At 36.4% G+C, this 19,080-nt stretch overlaps 1 protein-coding gene and 1 pseudogene across 1 annotated transcript in view; one reads left to right on the top strand and one right to left on the bottom strand.

Moving 5' to 3' along the window:
- LOC147830481 (uncharacterized) overlaps nt 1-15,192 on the top strand; it is an 86,563-nt gene extending 71,371 nt beyond the window's left edge. Inside the window, exons 6-9 of the mRNA XM_087207732.1 lie at nt 4,939-5,029; nt 9,609-9,662; nt 11,498-11,640; nt 15,056-15,192. The gene's annotated coding sequence lies outside the window, so the exon portion shown is untranslated. The remainder of the gene's footprint in view (nt 1-4,938; nt 5,030-9,608; nt 9,663-11,497; nt 11,641-15,055) is intronic.
- Nucleotides 13,483-18,130, bottom strand: LOC101720466 (histone-lysine N-methyltransferase EZH1 pseudogene; annotated as a pseudogene).
- Between the last annotated feature and the right edge of the window lie 950 nt (nt 18,131-19,080).

Below are 19,080 nucleotides of genomic sequence, written 5' to 3'. Positions count from 1 at the left end.
TGCATGTACTAAATGGATTAAAGGTTATTTGCTAAATCACAAAGATATTTTCTACACTTAGTTAAAAGCCCTTGGAGATAGTATCCCATGGAGATTTTAAATTATCAATGATTATTTTAATTATTATTATTTTTTTTTTGGTACCAGGGATCGAACTTGGGACCTTGCGCTTGCGAGGCAGGTGTTGGAACCACTGAGCTAAATCCCTGGCCCAATGATTATTTTAATTATTGATTATCTCCTAAATGAGGTTTGCCAACATGAATTCAAGTGTTACTTATATAATTGCTTGTATGATTTTCTTTAATACTTAAAAACTGGGCATAAACATGAGAAAGACAAAACCATCCTTGACGGCTGTAATCCCAGTACTTGGGAGGCTGAGGAGGATCACTGTGAGTTTCAGGTGAGTCTGGGCTCTATAATGACTTGAAGACCACTGTGAACTACACAGCAAGATGCTGTCTCAAAAAAGAAAGGAATAATGCAGTTGATAAATTCATAGCTGTACTTTTCTCAGCTTGTTTGACAAAACACGAGGAGATAAGAATTAGGAATATTTATATAATCAAAATTAACTTTATGTACTTTGAATTTGGTCCATAGAGAATAAATTAAAGCCAAGTAGGACACTTTCTGTTGAGAGAAAATCAAGGTGTTGAGTAAGTGGTGGTTTATGGAGGGTCAAATGCTATGTGCAGTTGGAGGTTGTTTACAAAGCTTTTGTCGATACAGATTAACTTACAGAGGAAACAATATCTAGTGATATTACATATAGGATAATACAGGTTAGTTTTTAATTAGCTGAAATAAAGTATAAGTGACTCAGACTATTTTCAGATTTAGGTCAAAAAATGAATTCTCCATGCAGAAGAAGTTTTTATAAGGGTATGAAAAGCAATAGAATCAACAAGAGGTGTGTTGAATGCTATGACTTGAAAAGCAAAGCATAGTTATTACATATATCAGAGTCTTTCATTAATATATAAAAATTTTACACATGAGAACAGTTAAAATGGACAAGTTTGAATGAGAAAGGAATTCTATAAGAATATCAATATTAACGACTTGAGAGTAGAACTGGAAATCTAGATGAGTGTAGTCCCTACTTGTTCTCCCTAATGATAAGACAGACATTCGTTGTTGACCTAACTAACTAGTGGAAAAATGAACCAGCTGGGGAAAAGGTCTCTTTGGGGTAGGTAAAATATGAAAATTATAGCTTTCTCTTTAACAAAGAATTCCTGGAGTATAAAAGTTTAGTGAAATAAAAGGAAATAGAAAGTTTGATTCTTGGAGAATAGTAGAGAAAAATAAAGATGAGACTATAACTGAGAAGGTATAGTGTGAGGGGCTTATGTTTTATGTAATGTTTAACGTTTGCAAAACAATGGTAAAATTGGCTTTCAGCTTGTTTTTATTAGTCATACTCCAGTAATGTTATATTCTATAAAATAAAACCTAAATTTGCCATTATGTAAAGCATGCAAAAGGATCTACTTATGTCAACATTAAATCCCATGTAGTGTCTGGTATGGCCTGAAACGCTGTCTAATCTGCCAATGCAATGCATGTATAGTTCACTTACATCAAAACTGCTATTTCCATTCTGTTGTTTTATGAAGTGTATGTACCCTTCATCTTCTTGAATATTTTTATTCAAATTACAACTTTTAGCTTTTCTTTCTTCTGTGAAGGCTATCCCAGATCATCTCATTTTGAGATATATGTAATTCTCCATAAATCTCACATTTCTTCATGTATAGAAATGTATAGGTAATATCTTCAAATTTATTTAACTTCCAGATGGATAAAATCTCTCCCTGGCAATATGGAAGAATAGCAATAGCAAAGAACTTTTCTCTCCTTTTTCTGAAGATTTGTTTAAAATTTAGGGTAAAACTATTGTTTCTTTTCAGAAGGGAAGATACACAGGGTTACCAGCTGCCCTTTTATAAGAGAGTTTCCTAAACCCACGGATTCCTACTTGTGACACCCTTGTCTACTTGAGTATGTTTTGGCTTTGTACCAGTGAGACTTGAGAGAAGGCACATGGAAACTAGGAGAGCCAAAATAAACACAAAGCTCATGTTGCTGCTGTGCCATAAATGAAACTAATGAACAGTCTACACCAATCCGGGCACCCTGTCCTTTGTAAGTGAAATGTATGGAAATGTGGCAAGATTTTAAATTAGTTTTGAGGAAAATTCCAAAAGTATATTAACATAGAATTGGTATGGGAAAAATAATTCCCATCCTGTTAGATGTCAGGTGTACTGAGTTTGTGATCTCACAACATCAAGGAATGAAGACGAGAATGAAAGGGGGAAGTTGGGAGAGTTTTCTTAGAAATAATAATAATGAGAGCTCCTGGATTTCCAGGAAGGATCCTGACTGGGTGGCCACTGAAGCTCTTTGTCAAAGAGTATTTTATACAGCAAAATCACAATAAGGGTCAAACTACCATCAACATATAGCATTACAAGTACAGCTGCTTAGCTAATATTGATCCAATAGGAAAAAAATCACATAGCAAGGGTACATGGAAAGAAGAAAAGTAATACTGGAAAGGGGAGTATGAGTCCAGATACTTTGGTTGCCCACTTCTGCATCTGATGCCTGTCTGAGCTCACTGGATCATGTGGTGCTAATCACAGTACAATTTCAAGCTGCTCTTTATCACTAGAGGGGCTGCAGACCTGGCTATTCAATCTCCATCTCGAGGCCTGGCTCTCTTCAGTGTGTCTCATCATCTACACTGACTCCCTCAAGGGTCTGATCTTTCTTTGGCCACCTATTAATTTCTATCTCACTTAGCTGTCTGTGTTATTTAATAAAATTATTGAAATGAAACTCAAGACCAAGTTAGACCTACCCCAAAGTTGTGGAATCATCTACTCCGTCTCCCAAAATGTTATTAAAGTTATTTTTCTCTTTGTCTGAAATTTTAAAATATAAGAGCTGGAAACTTGAAACAAATTTTAATAATTTTTAAGTATTTATAGAGAATGTATTTCTAGTAAACAATATTTTAAAGGAATTCCTCAACTAGATAATATAATAAAACTATATTCCTCACTTTCCTATTCATAAATTGGTCAGTATCACTCCAGATCTTTGGAGACTTAAAACTTCTTATTATGAATCAATATCAAAGTTTCTGATAAAGACATAGTCTCCTCACAAAAACATCAGTGACCTCTGTGAGATTCCACTGTTTCTTTGAGATTTTTTACAGAGAGATATTGTAAAAATAGAATGGATTAACTTCACTGTTATGTGGAGTCTATTAACATGTTAAAATGCCATTTTTATAGGGATAGGTAAAAATCTAACTTTTTCCCACTACCTAGAAAAAATGATGCAAAGAACAGAGGACAAATATACTCTCATAGTTTGACCATTTTAGTTTCATATTTCTGTATTTGCAGATAGTTCTGTTATATACCCGGAAGTAGAAATTCATAAGAATAAATTCCAGGTTGCAGAAGAAAGTGAGATTAGCATTTCAAACAATTGTCAAGTTGCTTAAAGGTATTTTAGCACTTTTTATAATATCTTTCTAATTAGTTTTGCCCTAGGACTTTTCTCACTAGCACTGAAAATAAACTAAATCCAAAAGTGGTAACTAAAACACCAACTCTTAGTTTTACAGAAGTCTGGGAAGATAGCTTGCTTTGACTTGAAAGATTCTCTGTGATTATTGTTTTTCGAGCTTAAGTACTAAAGTTCCAGGGTAGTTCATGATGAAAAATTTTAAAAGTGTAATACACATGTTCTGTAGAAAAGTAGCTATGTTTTAGAGACATTATAGGCTTTTTAATGAAATATTTTATTTTGAAATAATTGGCCATTATGATTGGCCATTTCCTTTGCTCTAGGTAAAAATAATTCTAACTACTGCCTGAGGTCCTTGGGAAATTTATATTTATAGACCTATGCATGCTTACATATATTGCATAATTAAATTTGAAGCAAATATGTGATGCTGTAATCCTCAGATCTGATTAAAATATATTTTCTGAGAACAAATAAGGCAGAAATGATGTGTGTTCAATTAACAACTGTCAGTTTCACTGACATCTTCAAAATTCTGTGTGTGGTTCAACAGTTAATTTTGTATAAACCTGAATTTTTTGTCTCCCCAAATTAAAGACTATATTTGAAGACAAAAGGAGGTATTTGGGAGAATGTTCATTAAAAATAATAAGAAAAAGTTCTCGGTGAGTTTCCCACCACGGGGGTTATAAGTACCAGTTCTGTCATGCTTTGTTTACCTCAGCCTTATATAAATAAGTAGAGCACAGAGGGCTGGCTTCAAAAGAGTTCAAAAGGAAACCGGCTGTGTTTCATGGTCTCCTGAAGTCTGTGTCTAGGTAAAAAGGAGCTCTTAGGCCCTGGATAAGACTCTTTCTCATGGAGGGAAGAGTCTTTATCCCTCTATTCTAGCCCAACATTTTTTTCCCTAGTTCTTATGTTGATCTTTACATCTCTAAACTTGGCTTAGATGCTCAAATTAATCTGGGTGGGTTATTTTATTTTTCTTGCTTAACTCTTTTGTCAGAACTTATAGGCTTCTCTAGCTGCCTACATGTAGTAACTAAACTAAGCTATTATACTAGTTCAAGAACGCCATGAAATACACGTGATAACCTTTTCTTGCCAAAGATAAAAACTTTGGTCAAAGTAAAGATAACTTCCAGCCTTTACCACACTGAAAAGTGAACCGTAATTATGGGAATGAGGAAAACTGTGAAATGTTTTTATGGCTCATAAAAATATATTGCTAAAAATTTCTAGATTTTAAAAATTCACTTTATCTTTTAATTTTTATTTTCTTAAATTTTTATTAATACATGCTTGCAGTATAATGATTATGTGATGTTAACCGATTTGTAAATCACATTTTATTTTTTGTTTGTTTGTTTTTTGAGATAGGGTGCCCCATACTTGAATTTGGGACCCTTCCTGGCTCAGCATCCTGAATGGGTGGAGGTGTAGACATGTGCTACCATTCCCTGCTTCTCAGGTATTTTGAAGACTAAGTAAACATGACTTACTTTGTCCTGGAACATATAGTTACTTAAGTTGACATCAGCTTTAGTCCACATATATTAGCCTTGTTTAAATCTCACATTCATGGATATAATATGAGTGAAATATAAACCAATTTACATAACATCAATGAACTTTAATGCCCCAATTAATAATTCACTATATTTTTAGAAACATAACTACTAGACTTTTCATTAACACTTGTTGATTGCCTAGCACAAGTAAAGGAAAACAAAGACTAATATTGTAGCTCTGAACTTTTAAGATATATACATGTACTTATTTATAAATACAGCGGTACCTCAGTAGCACAATGAGTACCTGTGGCACCTCAGTTCTTTCTGTGATTCTGGTTGCAAACCAAACTAGACTAGAACTGAATCAAATATCCACATACAGTCAACATTGAACCTAACCACTGAATTTGATTCTGTTCTTATTCAACTCAGTTTGTGACCCTTATATTCTATCTATTTTGCCAGCAGGCAAAAAGTATATCCAACTGGCTAACTACATTGATCATTCTATCCAGAATTCTTACTGGAAGACAAAATTGTTTTATTTTCTTGTATCATTGTCTGCATTTAGGGTGGGTAGTACTCATACCCAGGGCGGGGCAACCTTACTCCTAGCATCGTACCATTAATCAGTCCCATCATCATGGCCTTAATCCCAGCATGACACATTCTAGATTCAACCAGCTCCAAAACTTATGACTGCTTGAGGCTTTGGGGGGACATCTAGATACAAGCATAACATGTGAAGACTTGAAAGCATCATTTGCCTCATTATGATCAAAATAAAGTAAAACCTTGGTTTGGGAATATAATTCATTTTGGAAACTTGCTTGTAACCCAAAGCACTTGTATTTCAAAGAGAGTTTCTCAAAAGAAATAAAGGAAACTCAGATGATTCATTCCACAACACAGACTACTCATAAAAAATTATTATAAAACAAAATGACTAAAATGATTATAAAACTGCAATATAAAACAAAATATTAATGAAAATACAAAATACAAAGAGAAAAAAATAAATTGTTATTATTACTCTTCTGGTACCGGGGATCAAACTCAGGACCTTGCACTTGTGAGGCAGGCACAGTGTTGCTGAGCTAAATCCCTGGCCCAGAGAAATAAATAAATTAACTTTCACGTACCTTTGAAAACCTTTGCAGTTGGTGTAAGGGAGACAAGAGACAGGAGGGTTATTGTGTAGGATGATTTTCACTATCACTAATGAAACCACTACTATTGGCTCAATGGAATCTTTTTCTTTTCATGCAACATTAACAAGGAACCTTTACAGTTACACTTGTTTTGGCCTCCTTTTGAGCATTTTGTGGAAATGTAACATTATTGTCCTTAAACACATTCATCACTTGCACTGTTACAGCCTTATTCATGTGGTTCTTTTCTATAAAATTTTGCAGTTTCCCACATTTTACACATCTCCCTAATCTCTTTTGAAGTGATTCTTCCGCATTTTTTCTCCTCCTCTGCAAATGAGATCTCTTCCATAATCTCTTGCTGTTGTAAGACAATCATCCACAATCCCACAATGAGAGAGAGAGAGCGAGAGACCGAAAGAGAGAGAGAGAGAACTATTGGCTTAGTTGTGTCATGTGACCTTTAGTGTCACTTAGTACTCATATTGAAAGACATCATTCATTTATATTAGAAATGTTTGCTCATCTTGCAGACCACTCACAGAACAAGTTACTCGGAACCCAAGGTTTTACTTGACAGGGTAAATATTTAAATCTTGCAAATTATCACAGTAAAATATGCATTACCATTAATTTTCTTGAAACCATTTCCCCTCTCTTCCAACATGATTATCCCATCATTTCTGTGACTCTATGAATCAGTTCTAGAAATCCTCTTTAGTGTCTTTATGAGTTGTAATAAAAAATTCAGTGAATACCACTTCAAGTGCCATCCAACAGAAGAGGAGGATTTGTCTTTTCCATCTTACCTCATATAGTTTCTTCTAAATTAACTTAGTAGATCACCTGTGATAGTTAATTGTTTTCTAAAGTATATGCAATAAGAAAAGGAGTTGGTGGAGCCTCTTCCTTTATTTTCAGTAAAGAGAATTTAACCACTTTGTCTGAATTTTGATTTGACCATAGAGTTATCATAATCATGATTAGATAAAGAAGTAAATCAAATTATAAAAAGCTTTAATCCTATTTACTCAGGAAACTGAGGTAGAAGGATGGAAAATAAACTTAAAGCTAGCCTGTACAATTTCACAATTTAACTATTCCCTGTGTCAAAAAAAATCCAAATAATACTAAAAAATATTTTCAATGATACACAATTTAAAAGATAAAAGAGCCTTATTTCTATATTAATTAACAGCCTTTATTTGGAAGCAACCTAATCTCATGTAAACTAACAGAAAAGAGTAAATTTCACTGAAGGAATTTATATATTGTCACAAAATACTGTATATTTTCCTTTCCCAAAGAAAAAATTCTTGACGTTCTCTAATTTATTTCCTGACTCTGCTTCTTCGTTGGTATTTTCTGAATTATTTCTTCTTGCTAATAGAAACATTCTTTTATTCCAAAGCACTTGCTAGAAAATGTAACTGTACATGTGGTTTTGATTTGCATTATTGTATGTTTATTTTACATCTAGAAATTTTTCTGTACTTATTTATTTTTAAAATAGATAAAAGGATCTGAATTAGTGTTAATTGCATTGGGAACAGATAAAGGAGATCATCATTTATAAGCAATAGTTTAAAACATAAATCTGCATTAGGTCCCAAATATAACAAAATGACTATAAAGAAGCCTTGGGCAATTTTTTGGAACAATCTATGTATGGTTTAAACAGCTGGAGATTAACCAGGGGCAGTATTTATATTATAAAACTTTCCATTACTTCCTGAATATATACTCTAGTTTCTATTGTAATTACTCATCCACTTGGATTATTGATGTATGTGTGTTTGTGATTTAAATGATGCATCAAGTTCATTTCTATATTTATTAATCATTTTTAATACAGAAAGTGAGCAGGTACTTGATGACCATAGATCAATTTATTTAAAACACAGATAAATGATTGATACAATAAGTAAAGAAAATAGGAGTTAATGGTAAAATTTCAACAGTATAAAGAGAAAGATCACCTAAGTATAGTGTTAACTAATCAACAATCAGTCAAATCATATGAAGTCTTAATTACTGGTCAATCAGTAGCACAACAAAATAATAGAATAGGAAGTATAGACGATTCTTTTAAAAGATGCAAGAAGAAGGGAGAGAGATTGAAAGAATAAAAGAAGAATTAACAGAGAATAGAAAGACACAGCATTATTTCTATGTAAACAATGTCAGTGTACAGAAAAAGAAAACAAGATTGGCAATGCATTGTACACTGGAAATGTCCTAGGAGGGTAGATTTTACCTTACCTCAACACCTCAAAAAGTAAATATTTGAATGTTAAGTAATTGCTTGCCGTAGTAATTATTTCTTTATAATGAGAATATATTTAGCTATATAAATATTGTCTTTTACAATATAATTTAAACACATATTAAATAAATCTTGTAAGTATGAAAAGACAAACTCAGAGTGGAAAAAGTGTTGTAATACATGCAACTAACAAAATCTTCACAGAAATAAATGTACAAAAGACTTGAGCAGGCAAAAAGTATATCCAACTGGCTAACTACATTAATCATCACAGAAATGTAAGTTTTCCACAGTGATATACCATTATATACCCATAAGAACAACAAAAAATGTTAAGTCATAAAAATGTAAGTAGTAGCAATCTTATAGAAAAATTGAGTTTTTTATACATTGCTGTTATCTGTACAATTTGTCACAATCATTTTGGCAAATTTTTTGGCAATAAATATTAATGTTTAACATATATGTATACTATTACCCAGAAATTATCTCCTTAAAATATACATTTTTAGAAATTATTATATATGTGCCAAACTTATCTGTTATGCTAGAAGCCAGAACAGTGTTAACTTTTAGATTAGGACTGAGAGGCGCCAGCAGGAGGATTGCCGTGAGTTCAAGGCCAATCTGGGCTACACAGTGAGTTCAAAGCCAGAATGAACTACATAGCAAGACCCTGTCTCAAACAAACAAACAAACAAAAATTTTAGATGAGGAATTAAAACAGTTGATACTTCGTTGGTTGATAGTTGCTTACTGTGTAACAATTCATAATATATTTACCAAGAACATGAACTGAAAATAATGAGACATTTTAAGGAAATACAGCAGGTAGACTATGGATTATAATTTGAACAAATTGGCTATTAAACATTTATTAGATAAAAAGATTTCAACAATAACTATTACCTGTATGTGTTTAAATTTTACCATAATAAACTATAAACGAATTAAAACAAGAAAAACAACAATTAATTGTTGGAAAATTACTAACTCAAATTTGTATCTATTAACATAAAGTTTCTTAGAGTATGTCAAATAAAAACTTCATGTGGGAAAGATTCTTTTTTATCATTCTTGAAGGTGTATTTCATAAATAATTTTACATCTGTTTTCTAGGTAATGCTGCAAAAGGGGAAGAGGTCATATCCGCCTGACAGACACACTGAAGAGGTTGGTTATGCCATCAACATTCTGCTCATCCTCAGCTGAGTCAAAATTGTAGCCATGGGCAGAGGAAAAGCTTTTCTGTTTTGTCAAGGATTCAATGAATAAATTCAAACATAGCACTATCTCTAGCCCCAGATATATATTCTTCTTAACTCTAGAGAAAGACACTCAACTCCAGATAGGGAGCAATTCTAGACACAAACAACATCAAGGAATGCTGCAGTATTTATGAATCCTGAATGGCTAAAGGTACCATGTCACTATCTCTCTGAGACTTCTGTTTTACAAATAAACCTCACATGAATGGCGGAGATGTCTTTCCTTTGTGCCTCACTCAATTGGTTGAGAACAAGAAGCCATCAATGGGAAGAAATAAATAAAAGATTCAACATCTTGTTTATTTTGAACCAAAAGACAGAGTTGCAGTTAACTGAAACTGAAAATTAAAAAAATTTTCATATGAGAGAGACCCCTGAAAAATTAAACAAATGAAGTTGAAGGAGAAGGAAGAGGAAGAAAAACAGCCGAAGAACTGTACTGGCGTAGCAGCACAAGAGGGATTTCTCCAAGAGCAGTAAGAAGCAGAACATTAAAAACAGATGGGCTTAAGATTGTAGAATTAATGAAGTGAGGATGAATTTTCTATTAAGTTGTTTTATTTCCTTCAATGTTTTCTCAGGCTTGCAGAGTAATTAAAGAGGTGAAGCAAGACACCAAATTTCATTTTGGTTTTCTCAGATGCACCAGTCCTACACCTGTTGTTATCTAATGATCTCAGAGTATAGGCTGTAACTGCAAGCTTGTGAGGAAAAAAAATTCTGGTGATTTCATATGCAGTGGAAAAAGCTTTCTATTCCAAGCATCAATGTAAAAGCAAGTTTTATTTCACCCCTTTCACTAAAACCAGAGAAGAAATTTTTGAGACTGTACAAATCTCAATGTGAATCAAAGACAGATGGCTTATGGGCTCCATAAATTAAAGTATAAACTATTGAAGAAACCAAAAACATTTTTATAGAAACCCAGATAATTCAAGGATACTTTCATGAAAAGATACTTTCCTTCTGTCTGCTCCCAAGGAAGGCAGTAGTTCAAGTTCAAGCACTCTTGCTAAATTTATGTGGATGCACAACACACTTAATGGTGGCATGCGGTAAAGAGTTACAAGTCTTAAACTTTGAATACTTTGTAAATTTAAATCCTAATGTTTGCCTGAGAAATTTTATTTATTTCCTTTCTCAAGGTTTTAATAACCAGACTTTAGTACAGCAAAAGACAGAGGGAAGTTTATTTCTGCTTTTGAAACAGATGAAAAATCTGAAGTGTAGCGATTAGGGGCTTTTACAGGTTCACAGGGAAATGGAAGTAAAATGAGGTCTCAGGTTTTAGGAGTCTTGCATTCATGTTGATTCCAAAACTACAATATTGAGTTCTCAAAGGAATGTCAAGACATTCATGCAGTTAAGACATTTTTATTTAATCTTCATCTGAATTTAAAAGGTCTGTTTCTGAACACTCGCTGCTCTGGTTTTCTACGTCTTCCAGAAGCAAAACTCTTAAAATTGGTCCTACTTTATTATTCCAAGTGCAACATAATGTGTGTGCAAACATTGATCACATGAAACAAGGAGATATTTGTACATCTGTTAAGAGTAACTGAATATCTTACATAAGCTATTTGTATTTGTTTCACTTCTGAAGGAACACAATTTAGTTGATAGAATTTCATTTCTAGAACACAATTTGAATCCATAATTTCTAGCTTTTGCACAATAGCAAAACATACTTTAAGAAAATACTCAAAGCTCATGAATTAATACACTGTGCCCTCTTTGCAGGTTCTCTTTTCAAACTTTGCACCACTGTTTACCACATAACAGTGAATGAATCATGGGATAAGACATAAACTGTGGTTGCACCACTGAGACTTTGAAAGACTGAAATCCTTCACATGAAGAACATAATGGACTAAATTTCAAAGGTAGTCTCGGTTAGAATTCCATTTTCATTTTGAATGTGACTTTTTGGTCTTTACAGAGAAAAAAGTGTATAAGAAAGCAGTATCACAAGAATGGCAAGGTGAGTTTTAGAGCTGACAAGTACAGAATAAATTCCAGAATCTCAATGAATAGCCAGAAATATTTGTTAAGATTTTAGTGTGAGAGGCACAGTATTAAATTTCTAGGACAGAACAGTGAACAAAATAGAAAATCTCTGTTTTCATAGTCATGTTACAGACAAGGAAGATAAACAATAAACAAAAATAAACCCAAATTCAACTGATAAATGGATAAAAAAGATATGGGTTTTTTACACACTGGAGTACTATTCAGCCATAAAAAAGGATAAATTTGAAACATTTCTAGGTAAATGAATGCACCTTGAGAACATACTCTTAAATGAAATAAATTGAACACATGAGTAAATATCATGTTGTTTCTCTGGTGTGAGAAACTGAAAGTGAAAATAAAGACCAAAAAGAATAAAAAGTACTGTGAAATAGAAATTGTTCAAAATTATACAGAATTTGAGATACCTTGTGAATGCTTAAAATTAAGGAAAATATTAATAATAAAGTGAAAATAATATGAATCACAATAATATTGATATTACTAGAAAAAAATAAAGAAAATACTCAGAACATTTTTTTTGTACTCAGAACATATTAAGTATAATAAATCTTTCCCTTCTATAATGAGCAGAGTATATGATATTAAGTCAGGTATCATTTAGGGTTACAGCATCATAATATAATGAGTGATTTGAATCTATTTATCATGTGTCCTGGAAATCAAGAATTCTGCAGGTGTCACCGCCCTTTAGACATAACAGAGCTGCAGTTTTACATCGCTGAGTGGCAGTTGTCTCCTCCAGCATTAAAATTGATTTGATGTGGTTTTTTTATAAAATGGAGTACTACTCAGCCATAAAGAACTACAAACTAGAGACATATATAACTAAATTGATGCATATTGAGGCCATACTCTTAAGTGAAATAAATAGGACACAGGTGTAAATACCGAATAGTTTCTCTAGTGTGAGAAACTGAAAGTATAAATAAGGATTAAAATGATTATAACAAATAATTAATAATTTGAAATAGGAAGAAAAGGTCCAAAGTGATAGGGGAAGTGGAAAGGGAAGGGGAAAGGAAAGAAGGGAAAGGAAAAATCATGAGAAAAGGAAACAGTGTAAACAAAGTCTTTGTAAATAGGGAAGGGTGGAGGGGGCAAAGGGTTTACAGGTAATGGGGAAAAAATAAGAACCAAGATGCATCATGTACAGGTACAAGCACCCAATGATGAATGTAAATGTATGCCTAAAATGTACCAATAAAAGAATTTAAGGGAAATAAGGAAGATTGATTAGAAATTTAGTGGGTTTTCCTTACTACTTATTATCAAAGATGAATAATTTTATATGAAAGAACAACAGGTAGTATTGTTAATATTTAACACCATGACCACTAGCATCGACCCAACACTCTGTGGTAATGTATAATCCCTCCATTTCTACCGTGAAATCTCCAGTACACCCAGGACAGCTGCTGAGAGTCCAGGAATTTCCAGATCTCCTAACGAGTAGCATCCTCAAAGGATATTCAGAGACCACTGGATTCCTGAGAAAAAGTTGGCTATCTTTTTCTAAAAGGGTCCAGTCATTCCTATCTTCTAATTCGAGACAGAGGCTGTAAAGAAATAAGTTGTCAAATTCTGATCACTCTTTCTGAACTCATATTATTGTGATGTATTATAATATTATTAAGTCAAAAGATAAAATGAGGGAAGGGTCAATGAAAACAATACATTTATAAGGTTGAGTTTTAAATATAGAAGCCACAGCAGAAATGCAGGAAGGAAGAATCCAGAGAGATATCTCAGAAATGTGATCCAAGAAGAGTTAATAGCATAGGTATATGCCAGACACAGCAAGGAGCCTGACATAGCTGGAGTAGAGGAAAGGCAGAGAGTTAAAAGCGATAAAGGGCTGGGATTAGACCACACAGATCATCATGTACAATGCACTATTTTACTGTGAACATAATGAAAAAGGTTTTCAATTGAAGAGGAAGATTGGACTTTCTATTCTAAAATCATCATTCTAACTCATGTGTTGAAAAGAAGTCCTAGAGGGGCAAGGGAAGAAATTGGGTGAGAGATCAGTTGGTAGAAAACAGAGATAAAAAATACTAGCAGTGGAGAAAGTAAGAAGATATTAGACTTTGTATTTCTACATGCATGTCATATTTTCATTGGGTACACATATATAAAGTTAAATATATGCAAAAAACATAAAAATTGAATTATGTAAATTTTCAAATGCACAAAAAAGTATAGAAAATAGAATAATAAACTGTATATGTCCAATGCTCAACTTTTACAATTAACTACATCTAGTTTTAATTTTTATTCTCCAATTCTACTGTCTTACCTTACATAGGATGAGTTTAAAGCAAATTGTATCATATTATCTACATGTAAGTACTTAGAAATGTACTTCCATTTTTCAATTAAGGCATTATTACACTTAAATACTTAATATTACCAACTATTAAATTAGCATTCAAAAATGTTATTGTCTCAAAAATGTCATTTTATACAATGGTTTGTTTAAATCAAGATCTGAACAATACAAATCACTTTTGAGATACTTAGTAAAGAAAACAATATAAAAATCACCTTAAAAGATATTGATGTAATGACTAGAAAGAAAAAAATATTTTTAAGGTATCAGAGCAGAATGAAGCAGGTGCCCTACCTAGAGCAGATGTTACAAACAGAAATGGATTGATGTTATTAAATCTTAGATGGTTGGGAAAGAATCCTGTATTAAGCTCCTCTGGACTGCCAAGCAAAAAATGTCATAGACTGCCTTGCTCAAACACCAGGATTTGTTTTCTCCCAGCTGTGGTGGCTGGGCGTCCAAGACGGTGATATCAGTGCAGTCAGCTTCTGGTAAGGGCTGCCCCATGACTGCAGGTGGAGCCCCAGTTATCAGGTCCTTGCATGGGCTTTTCTCCTTCTATTCTTGAGGTGGTGGTGGTGGGGTAAGAGAGCAGCACACAGAGAGGTAGAGATGGAGAGAAGGAGCCCTTTGGTGTTTCTTGTATAATCTTATGTGACCATAGCCCTCCCCTTTTGAAGGAATTTCACTGTACCTCCTTGAATGGCTCGTCTCCAAATACAGTTATACTGAGGTTATTACTTCAAGATATAAAACCCCCCAAATATTCAATTTATAAATGCCTAAAGGATATAGAACTGAGACATCCAAGAAAATAGTTGTATGCACTGATTACTTTTGTTTTTTAAGCTTTATCCAACCAAAAATCATTTTCGAAGAAAAATTACGAACTACGTACTACATTTTCTGCCATAATTTATTTTTTTTTCCAGGTGGCACCGACGCTTTATTAAGGAAGAGGTCACAAGCCACAGGACTGTAAAGTGCGTGAATTCACTCGTGGTGGCTGCTGCTGAGGCCTCGGGGCTGTAGTCAAAGAAGAGCTCTTCGCCAGCCTGGATGGCCCTCTTGGCGAAGATTCCGATGCGGTGGTCTCCGTTCACCATGAGCACTTTGGCGTAACAGCTGGGGTTCACCGAATGGTTTGCAAATCGGATTTTATTCCCTTTCTGGGCAGCATCCACCACGAAATCGTTGTTGAGGTTGAAGAGGAAGCTGGACGTGTATTTGTCACAGACCTTCCCTCGCTGGCCGGCGTCATCCTGGGAGATGAGCTCGCTGCAGTACTCGGAGATGAACTCGTTCTTCTGCACCGACTCCTTGATGAAGGTGCCCCAGCCAGCGTCTGAGGGGGCCAGCAGCAGGTGCTTCTTAAGGCCGCACTAGATGCTGCAGTTCTTGCAGGACACCACCTTGCAGTCCCAGTGCTCTGAGGCCCCGCAGGTGAGGCACAGGTCAGGGTCACACTCGAGCACCACCAGGTAGCAGGGACACTGCTTGGTGTTGCACTGGGTCTTACAGCAGCAGCAGGGGAAGCGGTTCTGGCAGTCCGGGTTGCACTGGCAGAACTTCTCACAGAAATTCTGGGTCATGATGCAGGGGCAGGTGCTGTCGCAGGGCCGGTCCGGGTGGTCGCAGGGCTGGTAGTTGTACACTTGCGTGGCACTGTTGTCTTTCTTCAGCTGGATTTTCCTGCAGTGTGTGGCCCATAATCTGTGTTTCCTCCTCCTTTTCTGGGAGGGGTTCATGAGCGCATCGGTGCACAGCTTCAAGGTAAGCGATTCTTTGACTGCAAACTGGAAGACCTGCTTGCACGTCTTGGTGCCCAGCAGCCAGGCGATGGAGCAGAAGTTGTTGAAGTAGGTGCCGTGGAAGACGCGGAACAGGGACTCCTCGGCCCCGGTCCACTCCACGGGCTCAGACGGGGCCTCCATAACGCAGAAGTGGGGCGGGGCAGGGCTGGTCTTCTGCTTGGTGGGGGTCTGGCAGCGGGAGTTGGCCTCTGAAGAACTGGAGGCCCAGTGGTTGCCCGTGTCCCTGTCTCTGTCCCATTCTTTCGTCTCAGCCACAGTGGAGGTGGAGGTGTTGGGGCAGGAAGCGCTGACCACATGGTGCCGTCGCCTCCTCCGCCCAGAGCATTTGGAGCGGGGGTTGTGCAGCCCGGCATACTCCTTGGCGCCCTCCAGCTGAAGGAAGCAGTCGGAGCCACAGGGTTCTGGTTCGATCTTGATTTCTTTGTTCTTCCGTTTATACACGTTGGGGGTGGTATGAAAAGGGTGCAGGAAGCAGTCGTACTTGAAGCAGCGGCTGCAGAAGAGCGCGTGGAAGGACTGCAGGGACTGTTCGGGCTGCACGGACTTGGCGTTGGGGCCGTCGATGTTGGGTGTGCACTGCGAGGGGAGGGCATTGGGGTCCGACATCTCCCGTCAGCTCCGGTTTCCTCTCCTTCATGTCATCCCGGACACCGCTCTCGGGGAACATTGAGGCGATGGCACTGAAGATCATGTCACTGGGGAACTGTTTCTGGAAACTCTTTCTGTTGGCCTCCACAGCATGGCGCTTTCTCTTCCGGGTCACTGGCAGGTCTTCCTGGCCGTCACCCTGCTTTCCGTTGGCGGCGTCGTTGTGGCCTTCCTCCGCCTCATCTGAGTTCCGATTCAGGGAATCCACCAGCTCCAGGAAGACGGCGTCGCTGATGAGGACCGAGCCGGGGATCATGTCTTCCTCGCCGTGGACTTTGCCGTCATAGTTGTTGATCAGCTCCTCTATGAACGTCTCATCTTCTTCCTTCACTTCATCCCCCATGTAGGGAATATTGCACAGAACTGTCTCATCTTCCACCATGAAGTTCTGCTGCAGCGGCGACCAGGAGTACGTGATGGGCACCAGCGCCACGGTGTTCAGGGAGCACATTAGCATGTGCTGGCTGGCGAAGCCCGGGAAGAGGCTCTTGATGGTGCACTTTTTGAGGAAAGGGTGCCCGCTCACAGGCTTCATCGACTGCACGGGCTGGACACGGCGTTGCTTCCATTCTTCACTGAGGATTTGGGTTTTTTGAACTTTTGCAAAATTTGCCACATACAGAGCCTTTGCACCCATGTTCGCCTGCAGCCGTCTGAGCTGGCGAAGCCGCATATATTGAGACTTCACTTTTCTTTTCCAGTAAGTGATACATTTGGAGGTGGGGGGATTCGGAATATCCGTTTTGATATACTCTCCCTTGTAGAATAAAAGGGGTGCTGGATTTAAGGATGCGCCTTGGTTCTTCAGGGAACGGGAGGACATGGTTCAGTCTCCCTCCATCCCGGCCGCCGCGGCCCGCCGCTAGGGCACAAGCGCGCCGGGGCCCTGCCCCACGCCGAGCTCTGCCATAATTTATATAAAGATTTTCTCAAGAAAATTTAAAAATATAGAAAACTTCAAGGAGAAGAGATACAGAAACAGGAAGACGTATTTCAATAGGCATTTTAATCATAAGATTTTTCAGAAAAGAGCCAAGGATTTGATTAGTCGGAGCCTTAGCATGCAGTGTAAGTTGTCAATCCATCCACCATCACGCCTCTTCCTTTCTGAAAGAGTTTCAGTTTCATTTCCCCTTTATATAAAAGTGTTTCCCAGAGACCTGCTTCAGAGGTAAATCCCATTTCCCTTAGTGTTGATGGATGTGGCAATGACATATTGATGGACTGTAAGGAATGATAGAAGGTTCGTAAAATCTTTCTACAAATTAACTTACTCCCCAAAACAGAGACTTTTCCACCTTTGCCTCCTGTTTTATCTCATATTTATGCCTTGAACTGTCACAACCAAATTTCTAACATGAAGGGTGAGTGCCTTCTAGCAGGCTGAAAATTAAAGATGTCTTAGGGGAGAAATGAAAAAACGTTCTTAATAAAAGTGCTTTGTCTACCAAAACCGAAAATGACAATATATTTTACTTTCTTGTAATTACTGTGATGCATTTCTTTAGAGTTTGGGTCAGTTTTAGTTGTATCTTCCATTTGGCTAACAGTTTCCTAACCTGAGAGACCATTATGTGTATTACCTATGCCAGTCTACTTCATACTTACTGCTTGAAGTCACAGGCATTGTTCCTGTTCACCTTGAAATATATCCAAATTCACATGAAAGTTTTTAAGGTCACTCTCCAGCAAATTGATACTTGTGACTTTCAACAATAATTTAACTTACTTTTTAAACATTATTGGTTTATTAAAAATTATTTGGAACAGATTCCAAAAGTCATAGGTTTTTCTAACATACTTCTATCCAAGTCAACAACGTAATGAATAGGGTGTCGTTTTGATGCGTTGATTGATTTTACTGCAAAATGAACCCTGGGCTTTCACACACAGAGGTCTGTCTGCCCAACACTTTATTTAATTATTTTTATAGATTTTAAGACAGAACTTCACTAAGTTGGTAAATTGCCCATGCTAGGGTCTAACTTGTAATCCTCCTGTCTCAGTCTTCTAGAGTTCTAGTGTTACAGGTATGCACCACCAAGCCCAACTATAGGTTTAATTTTATAGTATTAAAAAATGGTATGAATTTTATTGGTTTCACTTCACCTAATAATTCAAATCTTCCAGAGTATTCTAAACCTCTTTCCAGTTTTCCTTTCCCTTTTTGTATTGTCCTTGGAGTCCGTATCTTGGCATATGCTTTAAAAATATAATAGACACTGGTTTATACATCTTATAGGTGAATATTTCTTCAGAACTATGGAAGATAAAGCAAAGGGATATTTTCTTTTCACCCAAAGTATGTGAAGTGAAAGGATCATCAAAAGTTTTCTTAGAAAACTTGCCATGGACTCTATGCCATGTAGGGAAGAAGGAAATTGACGTTTTATAATACAGAAGCCTAATACCTAAAGCTGGTTAAAGGGACCTCCACGTTACTGAGAGAGGATAGAAGAGCTGCCATGGGAATGAGTTTCATTTTCCCTATAACT

Source organism: Heterocephalus glaber, unplaced genomic scaffold (assembly GCF_053883595.1).
Source record: "Heterocephalus glaber isolate CG9 unplaced genomic scaffold, H.glaber_assembly_v1.0 deba00000122, whole genome shotgun sequence".
In the NCBI taxonomy this organism is placed as follows: domain Eukaryota; kingdom Metazoa; phylum Chordata; class Mammalia; order Rodentia; family Bathyergidae; genus Heterocephalus; species Heterocephalus glaber.
Note: the sequence above shows the minus strand (reverse complement) of the source record. Positions and strands in the feature narration are given on the sequence as shown.